Here is a 9,719-nt window from a genome sequence, read left to right on the forward strand (position 1 = left end):
GAAGAAAAAAATTCATTAATAGAAAAAAGTGTTGCAAAAGTTACATAGAAAATAAACTACCAATATTAAAATGCATCATATATAACATTGTTTCTTGGTATTAGCACCTACACTGAGAGACAATATTACTTTCTTTACTTTAGAAGTAAAAAAACATGTGAAATATGTGATTCAGGCTCTCTGTTCCTCCTTGTTTGACACACAGCTGCTTCTTCTCGACTCTTGCAGTGCCAGCCGGGTCCCCGAGACCCTATGGTGAAGGTCAGAATGAATGAACTTGGCCATACTGGGTGCCTGGTCACCAGGGCTGTTTTTAACTCTGGCAAAGTGGATATTGTGGCCATCAATGATCTCTTCATTGACCTCATCTACATGGTTTACATGTTCCAGTATGATTCTATCCATGGTAAATTCATAGGCACACTCAAGACTGAGAATGGGAAGCTTGTCATCAGTAGAAAGTTCATCTCCATCTTCCAGGAGCGCGATCTCTCCAATATCAAATGGGGTGGTGATGGTGTTGAATATGTTGTGGGGTCCACTGGTGTCTTCACTACCAAGGAGAAAGCCAGGGCTCATTTGAAGGGTGGTGCCAAAAGTGTCATCATCTCTGCCCCTTCTACCGATGCCCCCATGTTTGTGATGGGCATGAGCCATGAGAAGTTTGACAACTCCCTGAAGATCGTCAGCAATGCCTCCTTACCACCAACTGCTTAGCCCCCCTGGCCAAGGTCATTTATGACAACTTTGGCATTGTGGAAGGACTCATGACCACAGTCCATGCCATCACTGCTACTCAGAAGACTGTGGATGGCCCCTCTGGGAAACTGTGGCATGATGACCATGGGGCTGCCCAGAATATCATCCCTGCATCCACTGGAGCTGCCAAAGCTGCAGGCAAGGTCATCCCTGAACTGAATGGGAAGCTCACTGGCATGACTTTCCGTGTGCCCATCCGCAGAGGGTCAGTAGTGGATCTGACCTGTTGCCTGGAGAAAGCTACAAAACACAATGACATCAAGAAGGTGGTGAAGCAGGCATCAGAGTCCCCTCAAGGGCATCCTGGGCTACACAGAGGACCAGGTTGTCTCCTGCAACTTTAATAGTGATACCCACTCTTCCACTTTCAATGCTGGGACCGGCATTGCCTCAATGACCACTTTGTCAAGCTCATTTCTGGTATGACAATGAATTTGGCTATAGTAACAGGATGGTAGACTTTATGGTTCACATGGCCTACAAGGAGTAAGAGCCCCTGGACCATCTGCCCCAGCAAGAACACAGAGGAAAAGAGAGGCCCTCAGCTGGGGAATCCCTGCCCCTAATTCAGTCCCTCAACACACTGAGAATCTCCTCCCAGTTATCATCCCAGACCCCCTGAAGAACTGGGAGGAGGGGCTTAGGGAGCCCTACTGTCACATACTGTCAATAAAGTTCACTGTACCACCCCCCAGAAAAAATGTGATTCAGAGTACAAAATTTGCTTTCCCAAAACCAGATGTAAAACTTCCATCTCAGTCTTTCTACACCATTCCTCTTTCTTCCTTACCCTCTTCTGTATGCATTATGGGCTACAGAATAGTAATTCAATACATTTATATAATTTTGAAGATCAAATCAGGGTAATTAATATTTCCATCTCCTCAATGTTCTTCATTTAAATGTGTTATGAACATTGAAACTCCTCTAATTATTATGAAATGTATAATTAAAACTTATAGAGATTTCTCTCTTTTTCTGTCTTGATTAAAAGTAATATTTTGAAAAAAATTAACTTTGTTGTATATTCTTGGGATTTACAATGTGATGTTATGGGATACATATCAAGAGAAAAGCAGACAGTACAGTGAAGCAAAGGAACATATTATCTCACTTTATATGTTATTTATTGAATAACAAGAACATGCAAAATCTACTTATTTAACAACAACAACAAAAAACTCTGAATACAATATCATTAACTACAATCCTCATGCTGTACATTAGATTTCTAGACTGGATCATCCTATATATAGTTACTATATCCTTTGAACTTTGTTTTCCCATTTTTGCCCCCCTTCCTATTTTGGTAATGACTGTTTTATTCTTTATATACTTGGCCAATTTTTAAATTTCATATATAAGTGATCATGCAATATTTTCCCCTTTGTTGACTGGTTTATTCAGCATAATGTTTTCCATGTCCATCCAGGTTGTGGCAAACAGTACCATGGCTTTCTCTCTAGTATATGTATACCACATTTACATAGCTTCCATATCTGGATATTACTAATAAATGCTGCAATGAACATAGAATGCAGATATCTTTATGAGATGATTATTTCATCTCCTTTAGGCATCTATTCAGGAAAGGGATTGTTGATTCATATGGTAGCTCTGTTTTTAATTTCTTTAGATAACTCCATACTGTTTTCCACAAAGGCTATACCAATCTACATTCCCATTGTGTACTGGGTTTCCTTTTTCTCCACACCCCAACATTTGTTATATCTAGTCCTTTTGATAACAGCTATACTAACAGGTATGAGCTAGTGTATCATAGCAGTTTACATTTCCCTTCCCTGATGATTAGCAATGTTTAGCACATTTTCATAAACCTGTTGTCTATTTGGAGATCTTCATTGGAAAAAAATGTCTGCTAAGATCCTTTGCTTGTTTTTAAAGTCAGTTTATATGTTTTTCTGCTATTGAATTGTAGGAGTTCTTTATATATTTGCATATTAACCCTTATCAAATATGTGGCTTATAAACATTTTTTCCAATGAATAAGTTGTCTTTTTCATTTTCTTATTGCTTCTTTTGCTGGACTGAACACTTTTAGTTTGATGTATCACATTTATTTACTTTTGCTTTCATAGCCTGAACTTCTGGTGCACTATCCAAAAAATCATTGGCAAGGCCTATGTTGTGGATCATTTTCCCTATGTTCTCTCATAGGAATTTTATGGTTTTGGGGCATACATTTTTGTCGTTTATTCATTAAATCCTATCTTCTTCATTCTACCACTGTTCTCTGTAAAAGCAAGAAAGTAATTTTCTGCAATACATGAAGGACAGTACATGAAGGTATTAGTGAATTTATCTATCATGCTCTTACTTAGAACAATATTAATTATACTAAGATCATTTTTAAATAAAATTTTTCAATGCATTATATTGTTTTATATTAAGCAAAAGAATCTAGTAATTTAAATGCAGAAATTCAAAGTAGCCATTCTGATTTACATTTCCATATTTGCAAAACAGTCATGATTTCAGGAGACTTGCTTAACTTTTAATCCACTGAAGTGTACAATTATGAAAATGGTATTAGATTACCTTAGAGTTTGTAAGTGGGTAAGCCAATTAGCAACTTCAAAACATGATTACTAAGATAAGAACATTTTCAGAAGATGCCATCAATTTTATATACCATTAGGTCAAAAATGCAACTCTATAAATTATTTTTGCTTGGAACGTCTTTCTTTTAAACATGTTCATTTATAGCACTAATTTCTGTTTTATCATGACTTTTCAAGCAAGTTAATTATAATTCTAATACTACATGTTGCCTCATGTCATGTTTTCCATGACATTTTTTCCTTTACAATTAGGACCAAACTTCTTAGCCTGGTATATTAAAAAACAAAATTTCTCATGCTATGCTAAGACTTCGAACTTCCTTTATATTGTCTTTCTACTATACCTTGCATTATGACCAAAATAAATTATGATTCTTCACACATTATATTGTTCTTATTTGCAATATCTTTACCCCACATCCCCCTTTCATAGCTTTACCCACTCCTAAAGGGATAACTGCAATGCCAGCTTCTACATGATACCATTTTTAACTGAATCCAGGATAAAAGTAATTGTTTCTTATTATGCTTATAAAAATTATATTACTTTTTATGGTTGTCTGTCTCTGCCATTTGCTTCAATTAGACTCTAAGTTATTCTTGTTAAAGACCATATTTTATGTTTTCTGTTCTCAATACAAAACTAAGACTATTTCAAAGAGTAATACACCATTGATAGTACTATATGAATTGGAAGATGTAGACAGTATAATGGCCTCACTGTGCACGAAGAAAGGTGAAGAGAAGGTAAGTCAGAGTTATTTCATTTTTAGCTTATTACCTTACTTACTAGATACTAGGGAATAAAACAACACAGCCTACAGTTATTTAAAGTGTATAAAATACATCATATATTTACTATTTAATTGGTTGTTTTAAGAATTCTGACAAGTAGATATTCTGTAACCCATTTTTAAACTTTTCAAACTGAGTTTTAGGGATTAGGTATATTTTCCCAAATCTTAACAGACAATGCTATAGAGATTTGAAATAACTAGATCAAAATCAGTAAGATTATAAAAGAAATCAATAATATCCAATTGACATTTGTAGGACATTTAACCTTTACATCAGCAAAATACATAATCTTTTCAAGCACCTATGTATATACCAAACGGACCCTATTTTTGACCATAAAATAAAGCTAGACAAATTTAAAAAGTGAGGTCATATGAGCATGTACTAACACAATGGGATTAATCTAGAAATAAAAAGAAACAAAGACAACAGAAAATTCTCTGAACAATTGGGAGTTTTACTCAACTATATAGAAGAAAAACATAATGGCATTTGGTGGTAAATGGAGGGAAAAGGAGAAAATCTTGCTAAGCCAAATAAGTCAGACTTAGAAAATCATGAGTAGAATACTCTCTCTCAAGTCGAAGTTGAGGGGGAGGGGATCCGATACCATAAAGATACAGGAAAAATCAGTGGAGTGGACATAAGGAGAATGAGAGGGAGTGAGGAAACAAGGGAAAGGGAAATAAAATGAAACAGATTTAACAAAAGCATGTTCTATAAATACACAAATGTACCAAAGCGAATTCCACCTTTCTTCTATGTAGAAAGTACCAATGAAAAATAAATAAAGAAGTGAAAGGAAGATCAGTATCATAGAGGAGGGAGAAAAAGGGGCGGGAGAAGGGAAGGAAAATGGAGGGGAGAATGAGGGTTGGAATCAAATACCTTGTATGTGTGATTTTTTCAAAAGGAACCCAGATACTACATATGATTTTAAGACTCTGATAAAAAAGGTGGAAAAAAAAAAACAAGATTCCTAGTGGAAACTAAATAATGTACTTCTAAAAAAATTCCTTGGAACAAAGTGGAGACCTCAAGGGAAATAAAAAATTCCTTTAAGTAAATTACAATAAAAATACAACATCAAAACTACCCCATTCACAATAGCCTCGAAAAAAATAAAATACTTGGGAATCAATCTCACAAAAGAGGTGAAAGACCTCTACAATGAGAACTACAGAACACTAAAGAAAGAAATTAAGGAAGACCTTAGAAGATGGAAAGATCTCCCATGTTCTTGCATAGGAAGAATTAATATTGTCAAAATGGCCATACTACCTAAAGTGCTATACAGATTCAATGCAATTCCAATTAAAATCCCAATGACGTACCTTACAGAAATAGAGCAAGCAATTATGAAATTCATCTGGAAGAATAAGAAATCCAGAATAGCTAAAGCAATCCTTAGCAGGAAGAGTGAAACAGGGGGTATTGCAATACCAGATCTTCAACTCTACTACAAAGCAATAGTAACAAAAACGGCATGGTATTGGTACCAAAATAGAAAGGTAGATCAATGGTACAGAATAGAGGATATGGACACAAACCCAAATAAATACAATTTTCTCATACTAGACAAAGGGGCCAAAAATATGCAATGGAGAAAAGATAGCCTCTTCAACAAATGGTGCTGGGAAAACTGGAAATCCATATGCAACAGAATGAAACTAAACCCGTATCTCTCACCATGCACGAAACTAAACTCAAAATGGATTAAGGACCTCGGAATCAGACCAGAGACCCTGCAGATTATAGAAGAAAAAGTAGGTCCAGATCTTCAACATGTTGGCCTAGGACCAGACTTCCTTAACAGGACTCCCATAGCTCAAGAAATAAAAGCAAGAATCAATAACTGGGATAGATTCAAACTAAAAAGCTTTCTCTCAGCAAAGGAAACTATCAGCAATGCGAAGAAAGAGCCTACAGAGTGGGAGAATATCTTTGCCAATCATACTTCAGATAGAGCACTCATCTCCAGAATCTATAAAGAACTCAAAAAACTCTATTCCAAGAATTCAAATAATCCAGTCGACAAATGGGCTAAGGAAATGAATAGACACTTCACAGAAGAAGATCTACAAGCAATCAACAAACATATGGAAAAATGTTCAACATCTCTAGTAATAAGAGAAATGCCAATCAAAACCACCCTAAGATTCCATCTCACCCCAATTAGAATGGCGATTATCAAGAATACGAGCAACAACAGGTGTTGGCGAGGATGAGGGGAGAAAGGTACACTCATACATTGCTGGTGGGACTGCAAATTAGTGCAGCCACTCTGGAAAGCAGTATGAAGATTCCTTAGAAAACTTGGAATGGACCCACCATTTGACCCAGCTATCCCACTCCTTGGTCTATACCCAAAGGACTTAAAATCAGCATACTACAGAGATACAGCCACATCAATGTTCATAGCTGCTCAATTCACAATAGCCAGACTGTGGAACCAACCTAGATGCCTTTCAATTGATGAGTGGATAAAGAAACTGTGGTATATATATACAATGGAATATTACTCAGCCATAAAGAATGATAAAATTATGGCATTTGCAGACAAATGGATGAAATTGAAGAATATCATGCTAAGTGAGATAAGCCAATCTCAAAAAGCCAAAGGACGAATGATATAGCTAATAAGTGGATGATGACACATAATGGGGGGAGGGAAGGGTTAGTGTTAGGGTTAGAGTTAGGGTTAGGGAGGGGGGCAAGTATGGAGGAAGGAAGCACTGTATAGAGGGAAAAGAGGGGTGGGAGGGGTGGGGGGAAGGGAAAAAATAACAGAATGAATCAAACAACATTACTCTATGTAAATTTATGATTACACAAATGGTATGCCTTTATGCCATGTACAGAGAAACAACATGTATTCCATTTGTTTACAATAAAAAAAAATACAACTTATCAAAATATCAAGGGCATAATATACAAAACTGAGGCAAAAAATAATTTTAAATACTTAAACTAGAAAGGAGAAAATGTCTCAAATAATCTAAGTTCTTTCCTCAAGAAGTTAGGAAGAAAAAGAACAATAAAACAAAACTTATGCAAGAAGAAGGAAAGAAATAATAAAATAAGAACAGAAATTGATGAAGCAATGAGCAGGAAAACAACAGAAATAGTCAGCAAACCAAAAGTCTGGATTTTTGAAAAATTCAATAAAATGACAATACCTAGCAAGATTCACAGAATAAAACAGAGAACCTACCAACTATGAACATCAGGAATAAAACATAGGATAACACTTTGTACCCTTCAGATCCCAAAATACTAATAAGAGAATAAAATAGACAACAATATCATAACTGGAAGAAGTATAAGTTTCAGACCCTATTTACAAAGGAATCTCTAAAACCCAAAGACAAAGGAATACACAAATAAGAATACTAAAGAAGATCTCCAGATATATCTGAGTGGTAGAGTGCTTTCCTAGAACGCATAAGGCCCTGGTTTCAATCCCCAAGACTATTATTCAGCCATAAAGAAAAATGAAATTATGGCATTTGCAGGTAAATGAAAGAAGTTGGAGAATATCATGGTAAGTGAAATAAGCCAATCCCAAAGAACCAGAGGTCAAATGATTTCACTGATAAGTGGTTGATGATACATAATGCTGGGGGTGTAGAGGGTCAGGTAAGGGTAGAATGGAAGAAGGATGGATTGTGTAGATGGAAATGAGGGGTGGGGAGGGGACAGGGAAAGGAAAGATAATAGAATGAAACAAATATCACTGCCCTATGTACATGTATGACTAAGCAAATGGTATGACTCTATTTCCTGCACAAACAGAGAAACAGTAGTTGTATTCCATTTGTGTACAATGAATCAAAATAAAAAACTAAAAAATTAAAAAAAAAAAGAAAAAGCCAAACCGAACAGACAAGACAACAAAGGGAATTGTAGGTTTGTACACTACAGACACACAAAGTTTAACTGTAGATGTTCAGAGACGGGGATCTGCTGTGGGTGAGGATGTACGAAGCCTACCTGGTACACTCAGACATTGGAGATGGGGCTCTGAAGGCACAGATCTAATTTTTTACTTAGGATTGTACAAGACATATAGGCACATTATCCAATCAGGTTAACATGCTTGTTAAAGCATAACAGAGTCAGCTATAGGTGAACTATACATAGAAATAGTGTAAACAAACCAAGCATGCCTAAGTAATTCTTCCCAGTGACAGGTCTGAGACAAAGGACTGGGGGATGGTAAGCTCCTGCACACAGCATGAGGCAAGGCAGCGCAGGCGAGCTCACATCACAGCTTTCTTGGATGCTTGATAAGTGAGGCCTCCCCTCAGCTCCTAACTCAGCCTCAGCAGCTGCAAAGACCTTCATTCCATGGCGAGTCTTTACCATTACCTCAATTTCTCTGTCCAGACTGTTTGGCTTACTTAAACGATAGTGTCAGTGACTGCTGTCAGATAAGCTTGAAGAATGTTCCCTACATATAACCATAGATTAATGTATTTAATATTATAGTTTTTATAGCAGTGCTATAAAAGACAGAGTGGCAATACTTTGTTGTAATATTTCCACACTATTATGAAGTAATGTAATGATAATGGAAAGTGGACTTGGATTAGGAGTGGTAAGTGTATTTGAAAACATTAGGAAGTCACTAAAATTAACTTTAAAGAAATGCAAATGGCATTTTAAAGGAACAAATATTCAATTGAAATTAGAGCAGAAAATAGTGAACAAAAAAGAAACAACACGGCATTAGATAGAAAATCATAGTTAAAACATAGCAAAAACATCATAGTTACTAATCCAACCACAAAAATTATCACTTTAAATATGAATCATACAAATTTATTATTTAAAAGAGATTGTTGAAATGGATAAAAACAAGACTCCAACATATGTGTCTATCCAACTTAAATATCGAAACAGGTAAATTATAAGCAAAAGGATAAAGGAAGATATATCATGTTAGTACTTGTTTTAGTCAACTTTTTTCACTGCTGTGACTAAAGGACCCACCCAGAACAACTGTACAGAAGAATAGCTTACTTAAAGACTCACCGTTTCAAAGACCTCAGTCCATAGACAGCCAGCTCCATTTCTCAGGGCTCAAGGTAAGGCTGCGCATCATGGCAGAAGAGTGTGACAAAGGGAAGTAGCTCACATGATGGTCAGAAAACAGGGAGAAAGAGAGAGAGAGAGAGAGAGAGAGAGAGAGAGATCCACTGCCCAGTTACAAATATATACCCCAAAGTCAAGTCCCCAATGCTCCACCTCCTTCAGCTACAACCTACCTGCCTTCAATTACCACTCAGTTAATCCCAGCAGGTGTTAATTCACTGATTGGGTTAAGGCTCTTATCACCCAATAATTTCATCTCTTGCATTGTCTCACACATGAACCTTTGGGGGACACCTCATATCCAAACTGTAACAGTGCTAATCAAAATTATTATGTATAACTATGAAGTTTTAATTTTAAAAAATTAACCTTGTGTGGTTATATTGATTACAGAGAAGCAAACTTCAAAGCAAAGAGAATTACCAGGAATAAAAAAGAGTACTATATAATGATAAAAGGGGTGATTATCCAAGAAGACAGAGT

At 36.2% G+C, this 9,719-nt stretch overlaps 1 pseudogene across 1 annotated transcript; it reads left to right on the forward strand.

Moving 5' to 3' along the window:
* The first annotated feature begins 250 nt into the window (after positions 1–250).
* LOC306659163 (glyceraldehyde-3-phosphate dehydrogenase-like) lies at positions 251–1,348 on the forward strand (annotated as a pseudogene). The gene has a single exon. The product of its transcript is annotated as a glyceraldehyde-3-phosphate dehydrogenase-like (transcript).
* The last annotated feature ends 8,371 nt before the right edge of the window (positions 1,349–9,719 follow it).

Source organism: Sciurus vulgaris (assembly GCF_902686455.1).
Source record: "Sciurus vulgaris genome assembly, chromosome: 4".
Lineage (NCBI taxonomy): Eukaryota > Metazoa > Chordata > Mammalia > Rodentia > Sciuridae > Sciurus > Sciurus vulgaris.